The following is a 27,653-nucleotide window of genomic DNA, read 5'->3' on the forward strand; positions in this document are numbered from 1 at the left end:
CCTTCAGTGTGTTTTAATATGCCAAGTTATATTTTGTGCCCCCTTTTTTTCCTGCTCAATTGATGTCGTCAATTGCTGTAACTATTGCCCTTCTCCCTCTCCAATAAAACGAGAATGGCTTGAGGGCGTGATAGTCTTCAGGCGTAACATTTGTTCCGGGGATGAAAGAAAAGAAATGAAAAACACATCTTATTTTTACAGACACCAGCTGTCTAAATCGGTTAACTTCTGCAGTCTATGGGCAGCTGGCCAAGCCACGCTGAAATGCCCTCTGCTACCCGATTTGTTTTGTTTCCTTTCTTTTTTTTTTTTTTCTTTTACACCAATAATAAGTCCGAAGGTATTACAAAGAAGTGCAAGTACACCATCTGAACAGATCGATCGCTTGTATACACTACTTGGTCAAAATAAAATAAAAAAGTAAAGAAGAATCAGTATTGAGGTCATTTCTTTTGGCAGTGGGCATTAAATAGTTCAAAGTTTGGAAATAAAGAAACGCAGCATTTATAAAGCTTTTTTCTACGACCTAAATGTTTTAGTCACGAAGGAGACACACAACGGCGATATAAAATGCCAAAGCTGTTGGCATCGATGTGCACGAAATAAAAACGCATAATTCAATAATGCGTTTAAATGATGATACTGTACACTAAAAATGTCATTTAAGTAAAAAACATCGAAGAGAAGTATTTAGTTCTGAAGTGTATTCGAACTTGCAACACCCCGCGCCAAACGAATTAGATGACACGTTAAACAGCTCGACTTTTAGATGTGCTCGTAAACAACATTGATGAAGGCCGTGAGACATAGGCTCCAGGCTATAATTGAGCCTATAAGACGTTAGTTAGAAAAGTGTTGCTTTCACATGACCTGCCGATATGATATATCGGGTCTACGAGTTTTCGGGCTTATCATGTGCTTTCATACAGTTTGTCCTTTAAAATGGCAGCCAAGCACAAAATCTTCACCTGTGTTGGGTTTTCTTTCTATCACACTTTTTAATTTCAGTCTTAGTTAAGTGCCTTAAGAATCACTTGATAATAGTATTTGATGCCCAATAAGTTGCCAGTACCTTGTTTGCAACTGATATCTGCTATCTTGATTTTCCCCATGTGATTTATATGCGACGACGAATCTATTTTTTGGCGCTGTAACTAAGGAATCGCCCTGAAGGGCGTCATCGGCATGGTTTAGAAGAATCTAAGCTGTTACCTGTTGATGGGCAAAGAGACTAGTGAAAATTCCCCTTCTTGGAGTCTCACAGCAGCCTTCGTCCAGCCCGCTCTTACCCGGTATAGTGCACCTCGTCTGATACAGAGCATAGCACACCAGCCAGTAGAATAAACAAATACATCACGGCAACAATTTTGTGTGTCCCCTTTTCTCTTACCATATAGGTGACAGATATGGTTGACACAGCGGTTTCGCCAACTATATATGGGACCACGTAGTACGTTAGGCCAGGTTGGGGTCAGGGCAGTCCCGGTCTGTCTGTAGAGTGGCTACAGGATCGCCACCGGAAACGCACCAGAAAGCGAAAAAGGCCACTCTCGAAAGCCAGAACACGGGCGATTCCGGGAACTTGCGGGGACACCAGTCTCGGAATGACAGGCCGGTCCCAAATTACAGTATTCCGGCATGTACCGGAAACGTATCGGCGTCCCTCGGAACATTCCGGGGCCCCCGGGAACTGGATCGGACACGGTGTCGGCATGTTAAGACACGGTACTGGCAGCTCGACGCCGGCAAACCGCGATCAAGGTAAGGTTCTGGTACTGCCGGATTCTGGCATTTGAAACCGGCCGTTTTCGTCCCCTGGGTGTCGTCGATCCCGGTGTGCTGAGTCCAGACCGGCCAACCGGGACTGCCTCGGCCCCAACCCAGTGTGATGTACTGCTTAAAAAAATGGGGGGGGGGGGGGGGGGGCGGGGGGGGGGGGGGAAGGAACTACATAGACGGACGCACAAAAGTCTACCGATACTCATTCTATTTCTTCCGTCTTACGTTTCCATTATAAACATCTTTATTGTTTTGTGTTTTTTTTTGCATTATACGATGTAAGTCTTATTCCACAGTGTAGAGGTGCAAGATCTTGACTCATTCCTGCGCAGGAGATTTAAATGATAATTTTACTTTGCTCCGATAACATCTCGGCATGAAATTATCGAACACAGGACACTGCCATTTTATATCTGCAAGATCGGAGCACCAAACTACTAAAACGATAACGTGGGAAGAAAATGAAACAACGGGCTAAAATATTATTTGCTATGAAATATCACAAAGCGGTTCGAGAAAGTGGCGCTCTTCAGCAAAATAAGAAGTACAAACAAATTAGCCTGACATTAGGATCCAGGTACTATTTTTTATTAGTGTGTTTGATTACTGTTTAGTTTGTAACTGCTATATTACTCTCATTTTATGCTAATGTTTGTTCTTTTCCGCCAAGTATAACACATCACCTTTCGTAATCGTACTTATACATTGACAATTCATTTTAACCCTATGCATTTTTTTTTCTTTTTGTCGCTTTGTCAGATCCCTTTCAGGCAGGCTCAGAGGACGTTTCCTCTATATCGCGTTATAGATTACAATATTTACTGGGCCTTAAATACCGTGGTTCGAAAGCATCTATAGTCGATGTGGACGCCTCGAACTGGTGTCTCCGTGACAATACTTTTCCTTTCCGGCTGGTCACTACAGTACTCCCTTCCTAGTGAGGAGGCCGATGTGACGTGCGTGTCTGTGCCTGAGATGTCTGGTGTGGTGAAGAGTCGAGTGGTATGTCGCGACACATGTTCAGTGTTGTCGGTACGGGAACTAACTTCACGAGTTCTTTGTAATACTGTTGCCGCTGAAACGCAAAAATGGGTGTAAAGATTGTGGGATTTCCCTTGTTGCTACCCGTCTCGGGGAAGGACACAGCACACCGGTTCAACAACACGTAAACATTTAATGACCGGTATCGCCTGCGCCGCGATCCCAACCGCCCCCGCGCGTCCGCTGCGATGGCCTTTTATCAGCGGCGGAGCGCCGCTCGCGTGGCCAGTTGCCCTTGGCCCCCTCGTGGTCAAGATGACCACTCCTGATTGTCGGAGGGCAGCCTGGGCCGACCGCTTGGAATCGCCAGGTCGCCCACAGCTCTACCCCCTTCCAAAAAGGAAAACAGAGGACGTCTTGGGGGGGGGGGGAAGGGGGGGGGGGACCTTTCTTCTGGGTCAGCAAGGGTCTTCTTTATATTAGCCGGATGAACTTCGATTTGAAGAAATCCGCGGCTGCAATCAAGGGTTGTGAAAACAGTCGCGTTTTCAAGGACATACATTACTGAGGAAATACTAGGAAACGCGTAACTGTCTCTGACTGACACTTCATTTAGGCGCCTGTAATCAACGCAAAGCCTTGCTGTGCCGTCCTTTTTGGAGCAAGGACCACCGGGGAAGCCCATGGGCTTTTTGACTGACGTACTGCGCCTGTGTCGATCATTTCCGATAGTGCCGCATCAAGAAGTTCGCGCTTGTGAGCACTTATGGGTCTCGGATTGTACCTCCGCGGGGGTGCATCCTTGGTTTCGATGCGGTGCCGTAGGAGATCAGTTTTCCCAGGTCTTTCCGTGAACATCGGCGAGAAGGGTTCCAGCAGTTGCTGGAGTTGCTTCTGGTTGTCTTCACCGGCACACTTTTGCACGACTTTGAGCACGCTCTCTGGAAGTAAAGACATCTGCTCGGCAAAATTTAACGGGAACGCTTGGACGCGAATATAATCCTTCCGTCTGGCGGCATTAATTTTCTTTCGCCCCCCAACCAATATCTAGCTTGTGCGAAGACTAGCAAAACCCGCTCCGCTGCAATAAAATTTCTACCAAGGATCATGGGCACTGGTAGTTCCGGGAGGTGTACGAACCGTTGTCTTCGTTTTCTGCCATGAAAGGAAATTCGTAACCTGACTGCGCCGGCAGCAGGCAGTATGGTCTCCGATGCTACCAGCAATTTCACGTTTGCTGACCGGAGGTGTATCTTTTTCTTGTTACATTCCGCAAATACAGCATCCCCAATAGCGAAATGTTCGCACCAGTATCTAAAAGAGCGTCCTCTGGTGTACCTAGTATATTCACAGTCATACGAGGTTCAAGAGACTTGGGTGTAGCTTTGATTCTACTCACACCTGGGATGAGCACTGTCGGTTCTTCGTTTAGTGCGGTTGTTCCTAGCCCCGTCGGCTGGTGCGAGTCCATTAGCGCCCGGCCATCCAAAGCGACCATCCTTGGTGTTGAGAACTTCAAAGCGACTCTGACGCTGGGGATCGGCCGCAATCTGACGGGCCGACTTTTGGCTGAAAGGGTATCGCATTAGGGTCCAACTCAAATGCAGTTGCTTCGGGTAGCTTACGACCGGGAAAAGTGGAAGTTGTTCGCCTGGGGATCAGTGCAAAGGCAGACGCGCCGGGAGTCTCATGACCGAGAATGTTGTGAGCTGGCCGCCCGGGTGTCACTGCAACAGCAGGGACGCCGGGAGTCTCAAGGCCGCGAACGGTGTGAGCTGGGCGCCCGGGTGTCGATGGGAAAGCCGACACGCCTGGAGTCTCATGACGGGGAGTGTTGTGAGCTGCCAGCCCGGGTGTCACTGCAACAGCAGGCACGCCGGGAGTCTCAAGACCTCGAACAGTGTGAGCTGGGCGCCCGGGTGTCGGTGTGAAAGCCGACACGCCTGGAGTCTCATGACGGGGAGTGTTGTGAGCTGGCCGCCCGGGTGTCACTGCAACAGCAGGCACGCCGGGAGTCTCAAGACCGCGAACGGTGTGAGCTGGGCGCCCGGGTGTCCATGCAAAATCGGACACGCCTGGAGTCTCACAACGAAGAGTGAATGTGTTATGAGCTGGCCGCCCGTTTGTCGATGCGAGATCATACACGCCGGGAGTCTCAAGATCGCGAACGGGGTGAGCTGGGCGCACGTGTGTCGACGCGAACGCCGTCGCGCCGGGAGTCTCATGGCGGAAAGTGTTGTGAGCTGGCCCCCCGGTTGTCGATGCACGAGCAGACACGCCGGGAGTCTCCACACCACAAACGGTGTGAGCTGGGCGCCCGGGTGTCAATGCATAATCGGACACGCTTGAGGTCCCACAACGGAGAGTGTTATGAGGAAGAAAATGTGATGGGAGGGCCACAGAGGGCCGATAGAAAAGCGCCAGACCCCGGATCCCGTGAGAGCCTCCGGGAGGCCCGGAGGCGGCTGCGGCAGCTCGATCTTGTGGATTGTGTTTTTGGCACGGCCGGCGGAGAGTAGAAATTTGTTACTACCGCCGGCCGTAGCAGTTTCCCTATGTCTGAGGCGGCCGCTACCGTTCGCTGCAGTCGCGGTGTACGTGTCCTGGCTGGGGGCTTCGAAAACAACGTGGCGTGGCCCGCCCGTCGGCTTCGTACGATGTCCCGCTCTTTCTTGACTCTCCCAAGCTCCGCGTTACCGGTCCAGAGGCCAAGAACTCATCTTGACCAATGGAGGGGCTGTAGCGTTGCGAATGCATGCGCTCATAACCGCTGCAGCTCCGTGATTTGAAGGCACGGGGATCTATGGATCGGGGTACAGACGCCTGATTGGAATCGTCTTGTTCTCTCTCTACTCAATGTACACGTGCGTTTCCAGACCACGCAAATGATGGTTTCAGAGTCATGTTCTGTGGTGGAGGCGGGCGGTATCCTAGTTCCGCGAGGATGTCGGCCTGGATGGTGATCGCCTCCCGTGCCATCTCGTCTAAATTCGTAAAGGTCCGTCCCCTGAGATGAGGGTGAAAACGCGGGTGACTTTGGCGGATGGCGCGGTGTTCTTTTTCCGCGTCTGGCGCTGCGGCATCAACGAGATCGTACAGGCCTTGGAGAGCCTTTACAAACTCAATGAGTGACTCTTCCGGGTGCTGTGTGCGCGCGCGCAGCTCGTCCCTATTCCACCTGTTGTAATCAGGAGACAGGAACTCCGTCCTAAATCGTGCCTCGAAATCTGACATACTCAATGAATTTAGTTTGTCTTTGCCTCCACAGTGCTGCACCATCCGTCAGTGCAACCGGCAAAAGGCGGGTGAGGATGGTTTCGTCGTCAATTCCCGACGCAGCTTGGTAGTCCCGCAGTTCCGAGACGAACATCGCGACTGACTTTCTATCTGCGTACCCCGAAAAAACCGGAACGCTGAGGAAGAGCCTTAGATAGACCGTGGGGGGCGTGCTTCCAGCAGGAGTGGTGCTTGAGCGCATCATCTGCCCTCGTTGTATGTGAAGAAACATGGTCATGGCCACTCTTAATTCTGCTAGACCACCCTCTGATAATGCGCCTGCCGGGACTGAGACTGCAGGCTTAGCGTCTGGTCTTATGTCGCTGGCGGCGTTATCCGCGAGTGCACCGAGCATCAAAATGTCGTCCCCTCACGTTTTGACGGCGTGCTCTGTAGACGGCATAGTGTTGTAGCTGAGGCTTCTGCAGATCAATGAACTTAGGCTTGCGAAGAAACGCCTCCTCAAATGTGGGCAAACTCAGGAATGCAAAATTGACTATGTAAAGCGTAAGAACGAACCCAATTTGCGGCCATCCTTCCAGACGAGCAGCATATCACGTCTGGGCGCCAGTGTGGGATTTCGCTTGCTGCTTCCCGTCTTGGAGAATGACACAGCACACCGGTTCAACAACACGTAAACATTTAATGACCGCTATCGCCTGCGCCGCGATCCCAACCGCCCCCTTGCATCCGCTGCGACGGCCTTTTATCAGCGGCGGAGCACCGCTCGAGTGGCCAGTTGCCCTTGGCCCCTTCGTGGTGAAAATGACCACTCTTGAATGTCGGAGGGGCAGCCTGAGCCAACCGCTTGGAATCCTCAGGTTGCCCACAAGATGAGCGCGGGCTTCACTCAGTCTAACGAAACTACCTTGTCTTTACCGTTGACTTGCAGCATAATAGTCTTTAGATCGCGTCGGAGGACTCCGAATGGTTCGCCCTATATCGGTTGTAATTTCTTTTTGAGGCCGTCGTGTATCAAGAGGACATGCGTACTTCTTCAAAACATCCCTCGAGATGGAGGCGTATCGTGTGGAAGGGACCTACGTGTTGATAGGTCGGAGGTCCTGCATCAGGACTCGCTGTCGCTAAACATACTGTTCTGCATTTTCTTGCCCAGTGCCAGTTGACGGGTGGGAGCCGTCTTCTGGAAGACGGAGCGACGTGCCGTAAATCAATTCCGGGACGCTGCTGTTGATGTCGGATTAAAAGGCTATTCGGATACCCAGCAAGACAGCCGTCCAGGCTCGGCTGTTGAGTTTTGCCTTGATCGCTGCTTTGAGTTGGCGGTGAGAGGGTTCAACCATTCCGTTAGACATTGGATGATACGCTGTTGTGTTTATATATGTAACTATGAGGAAAAAGGAGAGGCTCCGAAACAGCGAGGATTCGAATTGCCGACCCTGGTCGGTAGCAATAGTCTGAGGGAAGCCAAATTGATTCACTCAGATTTCGGTGATTGTGCGGGGGACCGTTTGCGCTGTGATGTCCCTCACTATGACAATCTTGGGTCATCGTGTAAAATCAAAGCTGCCACGATATAACGGTAGTCGTAAGATTGAGGAAGCGGTCCTACCACCTCAATATGGTTCTGACCGAAAAGTGCGTCTGGTGGGCTAGACGTCCCCAATGATGTAATGGTATGCGGATGAATTTTTGAGCGCTGGCTTTGGAAGCACGTCTTAAGCCCAATCCCGCACGCCAGCGCTGATACCTGCCCAAATGAACCTTGCCAAAAGTAGACGGTGAGTAGCTTTTATTCCCGGGTGGGATAAGTTGTGATGTGAGTCGAAGACTGCCCGACGTAAAATGATTGGAACGAACTGGCAGGGTAGCCTATTGACATATCACATATGATCATGATGTCGGAGTCGGGCATCCAGATGCCCTCGAATGTCTGATGTTTCTCTGATGCGTGCAAGTTTGGAATCAACGCGTTGGGCTGCTGTAAGCTCTGCGTAGAAAGCCACAGGTTCACGCCCATTATGGAGAGCGCGTCGGCCGCAGAGTTGTCCGTGCCATTCATAAAGCGGATGTCGGACGTGCTTTGAGAAATATAGGCCATGTGTCGCACCTCCCGTGGAAAATGCGACGCACTGTTTGAGGTTAGCACATACGTTAATGGCTTGTGGTCAGTGAGCAGATATAAGTTTCGGCACTCAACGAAGTGGCGGAAGCGCTTGATTGCAAGGTATATAAGTACAAACGCTCGTCCAAAGGTGCTGTATTGGACTTAAGTTGGGACATCTTCTAAGAAAAATGACAAAAGGATGCCATTTGCCTTCTTCTTGCTGTTGTAGAAGAGCTCCCACTCAACCCTCAGACGCATCGACCATGATGGAGATAGGCGCCCAGCTCTGAGGATCCATGAGCATAGTGGCATTAGCATTGGCATTCTTCACCGCCTGGAAAGCTTGAGGAGCCTCTAGTGTCCATTTCTGCGGCGGCGTTATTGTTTTGTTGTCTTTAAGTAAGTCGTGGAGGGGCTGACAGACACTTGGGCAGCCGGGAACAAATCGGCGGTAAAAAATAACAATACCGAGAAATTTAGGAAGCTTTTTTGCCATTGTCGGGGCTGAAAAGTTCCTAATGACGTCTACATTCATGGGGAACGGTTGAATACCGTGGCTGTCAACGTGGTGTCCAAGAATATTTAGTTCTTCGACAACGAACTCACATTCGGCCACGTTGAGAACAAGACTGTATTCTTCAAGCCAAGAAATGTGTTTTTGTAAGTGGTCGGCGTGCTCTTCCAGTGTACGACTAATAACAAGATGAGGTCAATGTAAGAAAATGTAAATGTCAAGCCACGAAAGATTATGTCAACAAAGAGTTGGAAGGTTTGAGCCGCGCTGCGAAGAACAACAGGTGTTTGCGAAAATTCAAGCGCCACGAACGGCTTGACAATGGCAGTTTTGGGAATATCAGCAGGCTCGATGAGGATTCGGTGATAAGCCTTGACCAAATTTACTTTGCTGTAGATAGTAGAGCTCTTTACTGGGCCGCCAATGTCCAGGATTTGGGGTATTGAATAACGATCGGAACCGTAGCCTTGTTCAAGACCGTATATCCTCCACGGGGTCGCCAGTCTCCTGTATTTTTGGGCACCACGTGAAGCGGTGAGGACCACGCGATGAAAGATGGACGTATATACCGAGGTAATGCATGCGATCAAACTCATATTTAGATATTTAAAGAGAATGGGATGCCAGGCGTCTATGTCTTGCAAACACTGGGTTTCCCTTAGACTCAATGTAATGAGTAATATTTTTCTGGAGACTGGTGGGGGCGCCGATGGGGGGAACATAGTTGGGAGCTCGTCAACAATAAACTTTCATGGAATGTCCACTTGCGCTCGTGGGAGGTTGAGACTCAAAGGTGACATCTCTAATGGAAGAACTTGAACACAGAGTTGCGTCTCACTGTCTTGAAACATATTCCTCCATAAGACTACGGTAAGCGCGAACCACCGTAGAAAACTTGCTCTGATGACGGCTTGACGGACGTCCGCGATGATGAAAAACCAGCGGAACGTCCTGAGGAGCCCAATGTCAAGGGTCACTGACCTTTCCTCGCATTCCTTGATCGAATATCTGTTTACAGTTTGAAGTGGCGGAGATTCCTGGCGTCAACGACCGTCCTCTATCGTAGGAGATACAACGCTGACTTCTGCTCCAGTGTCAATCAGAGCAAAAAACCTTCGAGCGGTGTTTGGTAACGTAAAAGTGTCGGAATGACGTGGGGTCTCGACGCTGGCGGAATTCAGGGGGAGACCATATCGTTTCCCGAGTAGGTACATTGTATGGGACATTGCCTCGCGGATCGCACAGAGCGGTGGTGAAACCAGCAGATTTTCGAGTTGCGGCGCTGATTTATAAACACCCCCAACACCGCACCACGAAGAGACTGGTATCTACCCAAGATACGCGCCCCTCATCTTCGCCTCTCCCTCGCAAAAAGAGCAGCTTCCCCTTTTTCCCCTTCCTCTTCCCTTCAATTCCTTTCTACGTCGGAGAAAATATTTTTTTTTTCCTTTTCGCTCAAGGGGAGTAATGTATGCATACCTTCTAATAAAAATTCCACTGCCTTCTGGCATCTTAGTAGTAAATTACAGCGGGGCAAGTTGAGATGCCAATTTATGTAGTCACTTCGAAAAACCGATGAAACATCGCGCCAAAAAGAGCCACAATCTCAAATCGAGGCGTGCGAGAAAATATAGCTTTGTAAACCTTTTGAAAACTAGAAATCTTGCTGAAGGTGAGGCCTTCGGAGAATCTGTATCAAAAGATATACAAGAAAAGCTGAGCGGAGATCAACCTTCTTGAGTGTGTGATGACGAACGTGCAGACTTAAATCTTCATGCAGTCCTCAGCACGTGCATTCGCCATATTACTGCTCAAAATGAAAACTTGAAGAAACATTCACTTGAGCCGAAACCCTTGCGTCAACAAAGGTCGAGGACATGAAGAATGACCTCATAGAGAGCTGAACAAGGACGGGTTAAACTTTGAAAATCTTACAGCCGAATAATTTGACAAGGGCGCCGATTTCAGTGAAAATATGAGTAGCGACTGAAAGGGTACGCACCAGACTTGCTTTTCGTACACTGTCACAGCGACCTACTCTAGCTTGCTCTCGTCCACAGCTGCAGGAAGAGTCCTCAGTGCATTGAACAAATGGTATAGCACCTTTAGGGGAAGACACAACAGGCTATTGGTTTTGAAAGGCACTCAAATAGCAATCAATGGGCTATCCCACAAACATGTGCAACCTGGGGATACTCAATGGCATTCTTATGATGGCAATGTGAAGGTCATAATCCAGCATTATGCGTACATCCGTATTGCACTGGAGTATATCTACTCCGATGCCGGAGATCATTTTATTTTTACGCGGGAGTACTTCTATTCTGAAAAAAAATGAAGGGTCTGTGTTTATGGGTTCGGTAAGTATAAAATGTTTATAGGTAGTGTAAACACTTATATACAGTTACTAGATTCAAAAATAATGTCACCACGAAATTAACCACTGGATGCGTTTTGAAAAAAGGTTTAATTAGTATAAGTAACCGTATAAGTTTTCGTGCTTTCAGCAGCATCAAATGCTTCATATTTAAACTTTAGTTGAGTTCATGGAACAAGCTTTGCAATAGACCTTGTTTCCAGTAACGAGCGCCGCCTGCGGTGTTTGCTTCGAATTACAAATGAAAGGCAACCCAACTTTGCTAGCCCGTCAGAATACCTTGGCATCGTGCTGTTGTACTGATCTTTGTTTACTTTTATGACCCATACAAGAATATACTGAAACAAGAATGGCCAAAAAAGACTAAATACATGCAAAGATAGGTACTGAATATGTTGGTCGACTAGAACATTGCCATGCGAAAATGGCGACAGCGGGAAGCGAGGCCAGGAAGGAGGGGGGGGGGGGTGTACGCATGCGCAGAAGCTTACTGGCAAAAAGATCCATTACATAGCCTAAATCTATTAGTACCTTAGAATAATAACAACCCACCCCTTTCCCCAGCAACACAAAATTGTAACACCCCAACAAATATTTCCGACACCCCCAAAGCTGAAATCTAGGATAAACCCCTGAGTTTCGTCAGGTGAACGCCTGTTGTGTCGACGAGAATTTTCTTGAGCCTTCGGAGGCTGCAACGGTCGCACCTTTAGTTTACAAATCTCTTGACTTAGTTGGTCAATAGTATCCTCTAGGCGGTTCTTCAAGTCCGAGATCTGAGCGAGTTGAGCGGTCACCACGGCCGAGAGTGGACGTGATGATGGTGGGTCCTGCTGCAGTACAGAAATGTCATGGCCAACCATACATGACCTGGTCGGCTATGCGAGCTAGTGTGGTGGTCGAATTTGTCGTTGCCGTGCTCAGTATTATGCATACTTGGGTTGGGAGGCGTTGGAGGAAAAGTTCCCTCAGAATCGATGTATCCTTGGTCGTGGCTTTGTCTGCGAAGAGCTGTTTGATTCGTCGAAGGAACTCGGTGAATTTTTGATTCCCCAACTCCTCCGAGGTCAACAGCTGTTGAAATAGGCGTAGTTCTGATTTGGTTGTGTGTCGAATCATGGAATCAGTTCCTTTCGAAGCTTCTCGTAGAGTTATTCGACGGGAGTCGATCGCAGTACCCCTCTCACCACTGCCGCTGTTGCATGCGGAAGAACCGTGGCAACGTTATCAAAGCTCGTCTGGGAAGATACACCTGTGTTTTTCCTGAGTATAGACTTCGCCGTCAAAACCACAGCTCAGAGTCTGATAAGTAGAAGTCCGGGAACTTGACTGGCGTTGTTGTCGCCCCCAGGCAGAAGCGTCACAAGGGGGGGGGGGGGGGGGGGGAGGCAGACCGCCCTGGGTGCAGCACTCAGGGGGGTGTCGCGGTGGGCCACGAGAGCGGGGGGGGGGGGGGGGGGGGGACAACGGGAGTCGCGGTGGGTCACGCGAGAGCAGGGGAAGGGGGGATTCCCGGGGAGGGGGGGGGGGGAAGCGGGGTGTCACGGCGGGCTACCGCCCCGGGTGCTACTGACCCTCGTGACGCCACTGCCCCCAGGATTGGTTCGGCCACTGTTTCCTCTAAAACTCATGGTGCTGACAAAAAACTGTGGCTCTGCACACACGAAAAAAAAAAAATAATAAGCAGCACAGCTGATTGAGTAGGAAATTATTTTGTCTAAGATCACCAAAATGTAGACGACGTTTTCTCCACATCGCGTTTTATTTTACAATATTTACAAGAGCTTAAATGCCGTGAATTTAGTGCATCTCGAGTCCATCTGTGGGTCTCGAGCTTGTGTTCCAGTGAACATCATCTTCTTTAATTCCGATTGGTCGCTACAGAGGTGTATGAATTTCTTTTTTTTTGCGGTTCAGCAGTTACAAAAAAATTGATAGGTCACAGAATATGTTTTGAGCTGTGCCTTAACATTATTTCTCCTGATTGTATTACGCTGTGAGTACATGAAAAGAAATGATTTTAATCTCCATACTTTCTCTACCATCTAGCTTGAGTAACGTCGCGAGCAGGTCGTCATTAGTCATGATTACTAAGTTTCCCCCATTTTGTCCGCACTTAGAAGGGCAAAACGGTTTACCTAGATAGCAGAGTTATATTTTTTTTATATTAACACTGAGAGTGCACTTTATATTGTTAGCGGTTTCTGAATGGCACATGCGTGTCTACAGTTTATATAGACATCGGTGTTTTTGACATTCAAGAATAGTACAAAACTTAAGCAGGTGTCTTTACCGCAAGTTAACCCTTAGTGCGGGGAAGCAAACTGTCCTTGGTTGGTACTTCGAGATTTTTGATGAAAAGATCGGAGAGTATAACCGTCAAAATCGTCAGAGGACGTTTAGGTGGTATATCATATTAGAAAAAATCTTAACTTTAACAAAAAAATATTTCAAGTATAAAACTTGTTAAACATGATGCGAAAACAAGGCGATGGCTTAGTTTCCATGACTTGGAATGAGTATATCCTGTGGTTGACTCTAAGGTCTACCCTTCCGAATCAAAGTCCTATGATCTAAAAGCAGTGATAGTGTGCTATAACATTATCTGGTATTATAAGGCGTCGCCCGAACTGTGGCGTTCGCACATTCTCTCCTGATATCAAACCGCTTGATAAAAGGGCGAGGAACGTCCGCTAAAACGAGATCCCGTCGAGCTTCATCTCACCACGTGGAATAGCTCTCGGGGGTGAGACAAAGATCGCGGAACGTCCTGAGTCGGTGGAGGCGCAAAAGAGCATCGATTAGCCGCGTGCGACCCCTTAAATCTCGACGAGCGACGTCGCACATTACCACCGCAGGAAAGCGAGGGCCCCCAATGGCCAAATCGGCGACCGAATGGCAGCCGTTGTCGTCTCGGTCGCCCTTAGCACCGACATGGGAATTTTCGGAAGGTCCAAGACGGCAGCGCCCTCTGGCTTAATCAAACGACCTTTGTGGTGCCGCGTCGGGGACGCTCTCTAATCGGAAACGCACAAGCTTCCCAGTGGACGGTGTTTACCGCAGTAGGCATCCCACACAAAACGTAAGCACCAGACAAAGGACGAAACGAGAGAGGGACTATTGCATCAGGACATCCCTGTTTTTACTTGGCAACGAAGGAAAAGGAGGAAATCGAGCGCATTGTTCCTGAGAAGCAGAGAAAGAGCAGCGCAGCTAGTCTAGCTTGGGCGAGGAGGAATGGCACGACTACTGCCTCCATCTTGGTGAACGTCCCAAGTTGCTAATTAGAAAGTCTTATCTAGGAAGCCTGGTGTGCCGCGCCTCGCGGCCAAAGCAGGGATAGGCACTGGGGAGCTCTTTCGCCTTCGGTGTTTCTTTACTCTCGCCCGTTAAGGCTTTGGGAGAGCTCTTCGCTCCCTCTGCTCGCAAGCGCGAGGCTGAACACGGCTTTAATGAACTCCAATTAGATGCCCAATTAGCCGTATCAGACATTATCGCAGCAGCCAGTGTCTTTTTTATTTCCCGTTTCGCGTTAAATACCGTGCGGGGGGTAAAAGAAATATATAAAACATTAAAGGCAGTAGGAATGGCGAAGGCAACAACGAGCGTGTTGTTCTTTCCGTTTAAAATGGTCCTTAACTAATCGGCGTACAGTGAAAAAGAGAACATAGTCAAACACGCTTTCGCCTGGTGCCCTGTAATATTAAATGCGCGTGCGTGTTTGCTTCATTATTTAGGTTGCGAGGTACCGTCGATCATCAGTTTCTTTGAATTTAATTAAGTTTGTTCAGCTTCTAAATACCTCCTGATAATCATGAATATCTTACAGAAGGAATGACGCTGCGGTCTCTTTTTGTTAAAAAGTTAAAGCAGATTTTTAAAACATTGTTTTAGGATGCTTCAAGGCGTCGTCAGATTGCATATGTGGGCAAAGTATTTGCCGATGGTCCTCAAAAAGTCGCATTCGCAAATTCGTGCGATTTATATTAATTTTTCAGTAATTTTGTGTGAAAAAGAATAATCGAAATTCTTTTTTGACCTCTTTGTTGATAGACAGCAAAGTCAAGCTTGACTATTTCTTCTGGAAACTGCAGATTGTTTTTTGCACACTAGCCTATTTGTATCGTATTGATGCAGTTGTTGTGGGTATCTCAGAAAAAAAAAAAAGTTATATTGAAACGCTTTGGCACTCGAGTGTTATCACATGCATTGAACTTGGAAGAATAGATTTGCTCTTTGCTCAAAGATATTGAGACGAGGAAGACGCTTGACTCTGTACTATATAAAAAAATCGTTTTGAGAAAAGAACATCCAACTTACATACTAATGAATCTTCTGTATTGGAACTCTAATATATTGTCGAGAATAGAGTACATTTACAAGCATATTGTTTTGCTGTTGTCAGTAGAGGGCGAATAATACGATGTACGCTCTTCTGTCAGAAAAACGTAATACACAAATATACTATTTATTTTAACTTTTACTTAATGGAATTGATACTTAAAAATAAATTACAGACTCTAACAAATCTTTGTAACCCGAACTTAGAGCGCAGCTCTTTAGGAGGAGTGGAGAGTACGGAGGAGAGGGTATTCCTCTCTTCCTCCACCGTACCCCCTCCTCCTCCCACCCTCCTCTACTCCTCGTCCTTCGCTCCTTTGATCTTCCCCTTCCATCTTCATTCTCCCCTCCTCCTCCTCCCGTCCCCTTCCTCATCTCCCTTCCTGTTCGTCCTCCCCTCCTCCTCCTCCTCCTCCTTCCATCATCCTTATCTATCCTCGTTCCACTTTCTCCCTCCTTCTCCCCTCCTTTCCTCGATGGATGGATGGTTGCATGTTAATGGCTTTGTAACGGGCGTTAGCCAGCGCCACCTAGCCAAAGTCTAAAAATGCAAACATATGATTCCTCTCGCCGTTCTAAGACCAGTTTTCTCCCCTTAGCTATCACCAGGCACTTTAGCATATCACACGAATCACCTTCGGGGATCGGCAAACAAAATCTAATAACATCGCCCCCGCCTTTTTCTCCCGGCGTGGAAATCGCCAAATTTATTCTGGTCAAACGTTGTCCACGTTACTCCAGCATCAGACCCACTGGGAAAGAGGGTGGAGACTATGAGCCGGAGCCACGCAGGAGGGAGTCCCAATTTTCCTCTGTCCCACCTCTCCCCTGCTGCGCTAATTAGTAGTGCATCATTCAATTTTCCCGAGACAATTTCCTCCAATCTCATAATCGCCTTTTTGCGACTGTAACACTTTTCTCTCCCGTCCATCCATCATCGCCAGCAAAACCCAGAGACACAGCCAAATTCGTTACGTCTCCAGGGAGGGCAGGTACGAGCACTGTGCACTTAAAAACCGAGTGCTCTAGTGTCTCGCTCTCATTATGGCAGGCGGCACATAATGTCTGTGTCTCCTCAAATGTATCCCTATACGTTCTCGTCCTCAAAACTCCCGTTCTCTCCTGGAACAGCAAAGCACTTCCCAATGAATTGTCGAACATAATTCCTCTATTATCTCGTGTTTTTGTGGCCTCTATATTGTTAGAGCTGATTGTTCCTGCATTCTTACCTTCCACATTTCCCCTCTGCTTCTTTCAATTTCTTTTTTACTGAAGTAGCCTACTCAGTTTCATCACTAGTGTGTGAATATATTTGAATACTAAGCTTTCGGGTTCGGTTTGTCCATTTTGTGTTGCAACTTTTCAAGTATAAATACCTGAATACCTTCCGTGCGCACCACATATCACTTAGTTCTGCCAACCTTTGTTCAAATTTCAACTGGCTAATTGCCTCCCTGCTCTCAAAAGAAGACAAGCCCCTGCACTCCTGTACTCCCTCCTCTTTATCCTCCTGCTCCTCTCCTCCTCCTTTTTTGTTCGTCCTTCTCTCTCCTCCTCCTCTTCCTGCTTTCCTTCTCCTTCTCTCCGCTCCTGCTCCTCTTCACTTCCTCTTCCTCCTTTCCTCATTCCCCTCCGTACCTTTCCCTCCTCCTCTTCCGCAGGTGACGTCAATGTGTCTGCTAAATCTGGCGGAGAAGCTGATTTTGCTCATAGGTGACGTGACATTAAGTCATGTGACGTCATTTTCCCCGCTAAATTAAGCGCAGAATTGAACTGGTTTTCAGGTCACGTCACGTCGATTTTCTTGGTAAATTTAGAACTGTTACTCTGACGCCGACTCCGACGCCGACTCCGACGCCGACGCCGACACCGACGCCGCTCAACCCGGAAACGGCCGCCTAAGAGCGGTGCTCTAAAACGAAAATTGCCCCTATGCTGTATTAACGTGGCAAAGTCAGTTGTAACACAGATTGTGATATTGGGCGCCTGTGGAGGCTGGGTTATGCAATAGGTATTAGTGTCAGCTTTGTCGAAATCGCTGGACGCGGTTAGCTGAGTTCCGCCAGCGGCGTCGTGCCCGCTATACTTCTATACGAGCATAGTGGCACTATACTTCATCTCACCCTAGGATGAACTAAAGGCAAAAGCTACGTACCACCAGATCCAATCCAAAGCCACTTAGAATTTCAGTAATATTTCACTTCGATGCTCATGTTGGTGCCCGCGTCTAGGATCACTAATGGGTACGGTCGGGCAGTGTTTCGAATTGAGTAGCACTGAGTGACACATCAATTTTACATCGCAAAGAAATTCGAAGCTATATAAATGATGCAGCGCTTTTTGATTCGTAGCATTATTCGTCCATTCCTAATCAATGTTAAGCAGGCCATACTTTATCGTTTATCGTGACTGGACCTGGCGGCTCGTGGCTTTGGCCTTTAGTCCATCGTAGGATGAGACAAAGTATAGCATGGCTGCGGGGGGCGCGCACATTTTTGAATCTGTGTTGTCGATTAGGGGCGGTGTGTGAAGGGCTGATATTCTAAAATGAATCCTCTACCACCATGAGATTTAATGGCTTTCTGTAGAGTGTCACCCATTTGTTGGAGGACCTACTAGCGACTGTCGAAGGTTCCGTACTAACCGTTGACCCCGCAGCCTTCTCTTGTGCAGTGCGAGTGATTGAGCACACCGACGATGTCTTATCGGTGAGTAACATTTCCTGCGGTGGACCTGTAGATACAACGTTCTCAGAGCCTTTTGGACCATGAGACGCAGTAGGTTGAGTATGCGGAAAGCACTAACAAATATAACGCGGAAGCACCGCAGTGGGCCTAAGTTGTAGAGTGCTTCTAATTTCTCGATTGGGTTCGCGTGGTTTACGTTCGCAATTCGACCTACGGGGGGGGGGGGGGGGGGGTGATGGGGGGGGGGGCGCGGTGACATAAGTGTTGATTGGCTACAAGCGTTTCTGCCACTACAACCGCTTTTCTCCTTGGCCCATGACAACCTAATACACGCTAACTTGCTAATAATTTGCGCAGGAGCTTCAGGAGTCTTACACCACTAAATTGTAAACTCTCCGTATATAATTGCTTGCTCCCTCTCTTAAATCGAGGCACTCTACAGAGACGTGGAGCAGCACGCAAACGGAGCCCGCCTATAGAAGTATATGCTTTCATTGTGCTTTTCTTTTTCGACTTTTTGTTGCTGTTTTTGGCGCATCCTTTTTTTTTTTTTTGTGTGTGTGTGTGTGGGGGGGGGGGGGGGGGGAGGAGTTTGGAACGTGCCCGTTTCACAGGGCAGAACGCCGCTGTATATCTCAACACGTGATGTTTTCCCCTCACCGTGAGTAACACGGAGGCAAACGATGAAGAGTTACGGCTGGCACGGGTGTGCCATCAGCGAGGAGACGAGCTCTCCTCCAGCGCATGACTACTTTACGTTCATTGTTTGTGATAGAATATCGTTAGGAGCCAGCCACATAACGCATTATATGGTAAAATTATATTCGCAGTGTATATCAGGTTATCAATGGTATTCGAAACCCTATTTGATTTTAGTGAACCTTTCTTCTTATTTGATTGTTGGACGTACGACAGTATCATTCCACCCCTCAATAATGGCACATAGTGTTCGCTTTATACGCCGCGCTCACCATATTTAATTGTTTGTGCACATAAGACCAACTTGAGTGTCTGCACGTGCCCGGGGACCTTTTTCGGCATTGTCCTCTTGGTGACGAATGCACTTGTTCCAGTGTTGTGGCAGATTTCCGGTCCTCTCCTCGCCGGAACCACTCTTCGGGAGTGCTTCGGACCCACGCCTGGATAGTCTCTTCCGGTTGATCCACTTCCATGAAATGGAGCCTTGTCAGGTTTTCTGTCGTAAACGTGAACAGGTGAAAGTCACTGGGGGCTATGTCGGGCAAATACGGCCAGTCTGGCAGATATCAAAATCGAAACGTGACGATGACCTTCGGTCTTTCCCGGCCTCTGTGAGGGCGTGCATCGTCATGCTGCCGGAGCACGCCTCCTTTCATTTCTTTGGTCCCTACTTCTGAAATATGCGGCAAAATAGCGCGGTGCGTACTCGAGAGTGCCACGTCCTAGAACAAACTACAGACTACAGAGGGTTCAGAAGGCGCTGCACACACTATTTAAGTTTTTGGACCAGCGACGTGTTCGCATTGAGCTTACAAAGAAAAATGTGTTTTACCGATTTATCGTTTTATAACTGTTTATTTATGTTTTTTCTGCCCACCATGATAACAAAAGTAGAACGCAGGGATTCTGTCAAGCAACTTTATTGCAGATTTTTACCTGTCCCTTTGCTCTCACTTTGAATTCCATGCAGTTGTAAAATAAATTGAATTCATTGGATTGAATCTTCTTGGATTGAAAACTCAGCTCAGGGCTGGCAAATACGTGCAGTTGTTCATTGTGTTTCCTCGTGCCAGCCAATCGATAAGGATTAAGTCCTCCGGGTCCCAAAACGCTGCGGTACCCATTTCCCGATCGAGGGAACCGTCCGAAATTTTTTTACTCCTCTGTTTTCGCGGCATTGATTACGCCTTTGTTTCTTTAAAAAAAAAAAAAAAAAAAAAAAAATCTAATTTTTGGTCAATGGTTTCCATAAAAAAAAAAAAAAAAAAAAAATCTGCCAGATTTTTGTTGTGCCATTGTAGGAGCTCGTTTCACACACCCACGGGATGTTGTCTTTGCGCAGCTTTCAGAGATTTATGCACCTAACTGGCAGAGATGTTCCCCATGTCAAGGTGATGGTTCGCATTACGCCGTAGGGTGTTTCTGGCGAGCCCCGTGTCCCTCTTCATTTCAGAAAGATTGACGCACCGGTTAATCTCGAAAACATGCTCCGCCCGTGTGATATTGGCTTGCGTCTTCCCATTTGTCTCCTTCCTTGAATGGTCATTTCTCAGTTGAAATCCGGCTTTCGTTCGGCTTTCCACACAATTGTATTCAGTATTTTAAATCGAGCATGATCTTTGCACACTCTCACCAACCTCCTCCTCCTTTCTGCCCCGGTCGCGCCGTCTTTCCCAAGAAACCAAGACGTTAAGCGCTGTCCATGTTTGTCGTATTTCACATTGGCCGCGCTGCATTGATAGAGTGCGTGGAAACAGCGTCTTGAGTCCTTGAACTGCGTCCATCTGAAGAGTGCTGCTACGCGAGGCTAGAATGGGGCATTTACTAACTATGCGGAGCGCAAGTTCGTCTTCTTCTTTTGCAGGGGTTGCGGTTACGTCAGAGCGCCGAGCTTTGATTGGCTCTGATTGAAGGATTGTGGGTAGACCTCAAGGCAGCTTGCTTTGAGGTACACCCGCTATCCTTCAATCGGAGCCAATCAAAGCTCGGCGTTTTACCTGACGCTACCGCAGCTCGAGCGCCAGTAGACGACTTACTCTCCGCATACGTTTGCTGTGTATTTATAAAGCAACGTGTAGACAGCAGGTGTATATAAATTGCTGATGAATATGGTACGCTACGTTCTAATTATTGAATTAACTAATCTTTATAAGATTTTTTTTTACCGGTGTTGCAACTAAACTTTATTTTAAGTGTAATTGACGGTTGGTCACAATATGATGTCTCCCAAAAGATTCGTCTCACTCGCACGTTTGCGGTCGTATTCATTTGAACTTCAAAGAAAATTTAAATATTTCCCGGTTACTGGAAAGTTTCACTATATCATTCTTAATTAGGCAACATTGATTAAGTAAAATATCTATCTTTCTTAATGCCAGTAACTCATAAATTCCCTATAAAAAAACAAAGAAGCATATATTCTTTTGTTTTGAAAACGTGTTTGCGCCTCCGAATGAGGAAGAAGATAATATCTATTCCGAAAGAGCCCTTAAATAAATCTAGTTAGCCTAAATTGCTTCTCGTTTGGTGCGACAGCAAGTAGAAAAGAAGATCAACGACACCGTAAGAACTCAGCGTGGCGAGCAGCCTACGAGCTCCGAGTGGAACTGATTTTAGACTTCCTCGTTTGTACCTCGTTGTGCCGCTGGAACCGCACGCAATCCACTTTGAGGAGACAGCCATAATAAAAGTAAGGTGTGCAACAACACAAAGAGCAAAGCTATTAGAAACAAGTGGAAAAGGGTAATAAAACAATCACTGGAGCGGACAAGGAAAAAAAGTTTTTTCGTTTACGGCAACGCTAGAAGTCGAAACGGTTCTGAAGGACTTCTTCGACTCCATAGCGCCTTTTTTTCCCCGCAGTCTAGAGGCAACGTCTCGAAACAGAATGGGCGTCGTTAGTGATTGTGCGCGTCCGTAGAACTGCGGTTGGGCGAGGAGCAGAATAAAGAAAAAGAAATAAAAAAAAATAAAAAAACGAGGTTGTACAGAACAAGAAACGAACATCTAAGAGGAGGACAGAATAAGCGCGCAGGGCCCCGCGCTCAAACGCCGCAAAACAAGGCAACCGAGAGAAATCGGAGGGAACAAGCGAGGCAGCCCCCACGAAAGAGGTAATTTATCGGATACGTTTCGGTTTGCGGCACTGCGTCAGCCGAGCGAATTGGTTCGCCAGCTGACGGTAGCGTTCCCGCTAAGCACTGGCCCCAGCGGCCGGAGACGAATGTCTTTCTCTCTGTCCCTGTGTGTTTCTTTACTGGGCGCCTATTCCTGTTTTTGGCGTATTTTTTGTCTCTTTTGGAGGGAATTTGCAGTCAATTCAACTCAATTTTCTACCCTCCGATTTCTGTTCCCCTCCACCTCTCATTTGTTTTGTGTTGATTCAATAACTGCTTACTTATTGTTTTATTTTAATGTCACCGTGAAAGAAAACTAAGAGTCTATGAAATGTTGGGCGTACCCGCTTTATCTTTATCAATGCACTGTATTACCGAACATGCATCCTGTGTTACACACTCGAGATTGGTTTGTTTCTTGGTTATGATTGTTTATTTTATAGATCACAATGTCGCGCGCCTACGCAACCAAGTCCGCAACGCGCTGCGGTCACACGCAAAGAGCTTGGGTATGATAACTGCCACTGAATGTTCTTTTATATTTCTTTTTTGTAAGGAGGAGATTTAAGAAGTTTGATTAACCTTTTATGTTGTTTATGTACACAACGTATAGTTCGAGAAGCATCGAGGCAGATTTTTCGAGGCTCCCAGCAAAGGCTTATACGAAATTTCGCCGCTCTAGCTCCTGCCGGTACGCCGCCATCAACGCTAATTATCGTCCTCTTAATCTTATCTTGTTTGGGTACAGGTCCGCCCTTTTAATTGTTTAGTTTGCTTCAGGTTTTCTCGCCTGGTCAATTCTGATTCGTGACATTTTTGGAAGAGGTGCGGGGTACCGCTCTTCATACCCTTGAAACATACCCCTCAGAAGATTTGTCGTACTCGATCTTTTTCAAGTCCCGAAAAACTAATCTTCAGTGACGAAGCTGAAGCCTTGAACAGAAATCGTATCGACGACCTGCCCCGGGAAATCAAACATATCCCGGCTAGGTCAAGAAATACTGCGGCTACGATGAACACCACGTCACAGCAGGACGTAAAATCAGCGACTTCCGTCGTCTACTTACAGGCCTCGCCACGGACGCCGGCGACTTTCCATGGTGACCTTTATAAAGATGGGGACGACTGGTAGAGCTAGAGTGAGCGCGTCGCCCGGTTCAGCGGATGGGGTCTGAGCAAAGCCAACCAAATATATTCTTCCTTCTCGAAGGAACGAGCGCACCTGGTTCGAAAACCACTTAACGTCGATTTAGTCGTGTGAAGAAAAACAAACCGACCTTCGCTGCACATTTGCAAGCCAGCAATGACATCGGCGGATCGATGAACTTTTTCAAACATGAAGCCTAGAGCCGAAGCGAGAACGTCACAAGTTTATTAGAAGATCTTTTCCACCTAATGAGCAGCGCCGACCCAGCACTCTAGAGGAGAATAGGCTGTGAGGTCTAATGCGAGGACTGAAGGAAAACACCTTTGGAGGCCTCCACCGAACGCCACGAACTACCGTCGAAGGTTTCATCAATGAGGCTACAAACATCAAACGTGTCCTTCAAGCAGGGACCTCCAACTACCAGCGACTTTTCGGGTTTGCTGCTCTTTCGCCGTCCAACTGAAACACACTGGACATCCGTGAAATCATACGGGATGACCGACGTCCGGGAGGAAATCAAGACATTTCTTCTTGCTGCCGCAAGCCCACCGTTACAAAAGAAACTAAACGAGTTATAATTGAAAGTCATTCAATTGAATATAAACTTAATTGAAAGATATTGATCAATTTTGTAAGGACAGCTTCGCCCTCCATTGCCGAGGTTGTCATCGAAGAAGTTCACCAAGCGCTCTAGTGTTAGGTTCACGTCAACGCCGTTCCGGAACCACCGGTTCTGAGTTGCGCCACTGTAGCTCGTCGCCCGCCACTCCCGTCGGCCCTGCATTACTCAGTTGCACCACAACAAGAGGCCCTTTCGCCAAAGAATACTCCCCACCAGGAACAACGTGGGCCTCGAAAGACGGACGTGTGGAGGGCGGCAGAGCGGCGCCCAATATGTTTCCCCAGCGGAGAGGCTGACCATGTCTTTTGCCGCCGCTACTATTCTCAGCTTGGACTCTGAGGTTTTAAGTCGAGCGACCCATGCCCAAGGTATGGCCAGCAACCTCGGGACATTGACGTGTATCTCCTCCGGTCTCCATCTCCGGCACCGTCACTCCGCTGCGGTGTCCGTTCACTGTGACCTTCATCTCCAGCATCGCCTCTACGCAGGTCCAGCCGTGAGACTCAGTCCCCCCTGTCTCGCCGGGAAAACTAAGAGCGGCAACCCCTGTAGTTGGAGTTGCCGTGGGCAGACGACGTAAAAAGCCTCCAAAGACGCCGGAGGGCTCCCACTCTTGCAGCACATCGTGTCAAAACGACACTTCCGCAAACCTGCCCAACAGTCTCAACCTTGTCATCGATAGCCACGACGAGTTGGCACTCGTGGACTCCGGAACAGAATACCCCGCTTTGTGTTGGAGACTCTTTCGACGCCTTCGGAAAGTCGCTACACTATGGGATGGCGCGCAGATACGCACTGCCGGAGGGAAAATTACTACACCCGCTGGAACGTGCACTGCCGGCGTCACGATTCACGGCGAAACCTGTCCGGTGAAGTTCGTCGTTTTGAAGGACTGTGCGAGGGATTTTATAATCGGAATGTACTCCTTGTGCGAGTGCGGTGCGGTCATCGACCTAGGAGAGAATAGGCAGATACCCTGACAACTTGTCCCGACGCCTGAAGTATCAACGGTAAAGGCAGCCGCTGTTCGAGAACTCGCCGACCATGTGTATCTGCCGTCACGGTCGAGTGTTTTGATACCCGTCGAGTCCGATGAAGCTTTCTGCATTAAATTTCTTTTCAAGGGCACCGTTCAGTTGCTGCTTGAAAGGGGAATCAGAATTGCAAGAGGTTTAACAATACGTCAAGACGGACGTTCAACAGTTCGCGTTGCAAACCTTTGATAAGAACCGACACCTTACCAAAGGTACTGTCTTGGGTCATATCAAAGAACTCCGGGACTCAGCCGTGATCACTGCACTATCCGAAGACTCGTCATCATCGCAGCCCCAGACAACGCAGCCCACCGGTCTTGAAATCGTTCCAAAGCTTCCTGCTACTGAACGAATACGACTGATTGAACTTATCGCCGAGTTCACTGGGTGTTTTGCGTACGACAAACGATCGCACTGTTAACGACAACACCGCGCTCCCGGTGCAGCACTCACCGTACCCATTTTTCTGTGCAAGAGAGGGAGATCATTCAAGATCAATTTAAAAAAATACTCGACGACAAAATAATTTAGCTGTCAAGCAGTTTATGGACCTCACCATTCGTGATCGTCAAGAAGAAGAACGGAACTTTCAGATTTTGCGTGGACTATCGTCGACTCAACGCTCTAACTAAAAAGGATGCCAACAGCTGCTTTCTCGGATTCGCGACACGCTTGACAGACTTCGCCAGTCTCCTTATTTTTGGTCGATGCATCTGACGAGTGAATGCTGGCAGATCGAAGTCGACAAGAGGGGTCGCAGGAAAACGGTCTTTGTCATGCCGGATCGGCTGTACGAATTTAAAGTGATGCCTTTCAGGCTATACGCGGCGCCACCAACCTCCCAGGAAGTTAAGGACACCGTGCTCTCTGGTCGAAAATGGCAGAGGTGCCTCTGCTAAATTTATGACGTTGTGGCGTTTGGCAGCAGCTTGGACGGGCACTTAGGTCGCTTCCGAGCCATGATCCAAGCTATCAATAACGCAGGACTCACCCTTAAACCGACAAAATGCCGATTGGTCCACAAGGAAGTAAAGTTCTGAACCAAGCTGTGAGCAGTGGAGGTGTTCGTTCTGACCCTAAAAAGACGCGCGCCATAGCCTCAATTTAACCAATGTTGGACAAAAAGGCTGCAAGGAAGTCCCTGGGCCTTCTGCTAAATGCGGTTTGTCCGAAATTTCGCCAGGCTCTCTGCACCCTTGACGCGTATGCCGAAGGACGACGTAAATTCGAGTTTTTCAAACACCCCTGTCTTTGGACATTTTGTTCAGTTTGCAAAACACGAAATCCACGCCGATACCAGTAATACCGGAATTGGCGCCGTACTGTTCCGAACGAGAAGAAGGCACAGAGCGAATCATCGGATAAGCTAGTCAGGCGCTGCCTAAAGCGACGTGACTCTAATCAAAGACAGAAAAAGAGTGGATTGCTGTCGTCTGGACTGTATTTATGTTTGGAACTTGTATGTATGGAAGTCCTTTCAGCGGAGTAACAGACCGCCACTTGATCTGCTGGCTCACAAACATAAAGGACCCATCAGGACGCCATGCTCGCTGGAGTCACTGGCAGCAGGAGTTTGACATGACTCTTTTCTACAAGTCTGGCTCCAAGCACAGTGACGCCGATTGTCTTTCGAGAGCCCCTGCCGAGCTGGCGTAACAGCCGCGTGACGACAACGACGAGGACGATGATTTTCTCGGTGCAGTGAGCGTCGACAAAATGGGAGAACTTTAACAGGATTAACTTCGCCGTAGTATGCCGACTTTAACTGAAAAGTCGGCATACTACGGCGCCTGTGTCCGTTTGCGAGCTCTGGGGCCCTTCGCCACCCGACGGGGTGTACTTCGAAAGGAAGCCTCCGGCAACAACAACACGACATAAATCTGGTGGTCCCCAGAGGCCTCCACCGAGAGATCTTCCAAGCTTGCCACGGTGACCCAACGGCGGGACGCCTTGTCTACACCCGGATACTCGCCAGGATCCGCTAGAGGTACTACTGGCCTCAGCTTCGGAACATCGTTCACCTCTACACCCGATCGTGGCATGAGAGCCAACTACAAAAGAAACCATCAACGAGGTCAGCAGGACGACTGCAACCAGTCGCTCTCCCGTCTATGCCATTTCAGCAAATTGGAATGTATTTGCTTGGTCCTTTTCCGCCATACACTTTGGGGAACCACTGAATAATCCTCGTGCCAATTATCTATAGCGGTACGCCGAAACCAATGCACTTCCGTGGAGATCTGCGGTTGAAGTCGCCAGGTTTTTCATTGAGTTCATCGTCCTCAGTCACGACGCTCCCAAGGTGTTGATTACAGATCCCATGTCGTCGTTTATGACGAAGCTGATGCAAAAAAATTAGTCATCCCAGCCACACCAGCCATCGTCGCACCACGGTGTACCACCCGCAGGCCAACGGGTTGACGGAGCGACTTAACTAGACAATCGCCGACATGATCTCCATATACGTCGATGTAGAGCACAAGACGTGGGACCAGGTGGTGCCCTACGTTTCCTTCGCCACCTACATTGTGGTTCAAGGGACCACTGGGGTTACACCCTTCCAGCTGGTACATGGTCGGACGATAATGGTGATGCTAGACGCGATGCTGCCCCACGAGCCAGCTGACGATGTGAGTGACGACTCCCATGCCGTTGCGCAACGGGCCGAAGAATTGCGCCAGCTCGCCGGACTCCGGATTTAAGACAAGCAACGTGCCGACGCTGGCCGCTACAACCTTCGTCATCGGGACGTTCACTTTCAGCCCGGAAACAGGGTGCAGGTTTAGGCACCCGTTCGTTGCCGCATTCTCAGTGAGAATTTGTTTAAAAGCTACTGCGGACCGTACAAAGTACATCGTCGCCTCAGAGAGCTCAACTACGAAGTTGCGCCCGACGGAATGCAAGGACCATTGAGACGCCGCCAAGGTCCCGACGTGGTTCACGTCGTTCGACTCAAGCCACTCTACACGGAATACGACTGTGAACTTGTTCCGTTCCACAAGACTTTTTAGT

At 48.4% G+C, this 27,653-nt stretch overlaps 1 protein-coding gene and 1 pseudogene across 1 annotated transcript in view; one reads left to right on the forward strand and one right to left on the reverse strand.

The window, feature by feature from the left end:
- Positions 1–27,653, forward strand: part of LOC8051647 (neuroligin-1) — a 151,663-nt gene that overhangs the window by 27,379 nt on the left and 96,631 nt on the right. The gene's annotated exons all lie outside the window — the stretch shown is intronic.
- LOC120848831 lies at positions 5,290–6,274 on the reverse strand (annotated as a pseudogene).

Source organism: Ixodes scapularis, unplaced genomic scaffold, assembly GCF_016920785.2.
Source record: "Ixodes scapularis isolate PalLabHiFi unplaced genomic scaffold, ASM1692078v2 PGA_scaffold5__190_contigs__length_132052651, whole genome shotgun sequence".
In the NCBI taxonomy this organism is placed as follows: domain Eukaryota; kingdom Metazoa; phylum Arthropoda; class Arachnida; order Ixodida; family Ixodidae; genus Ixodes; species Ixodes scapularis.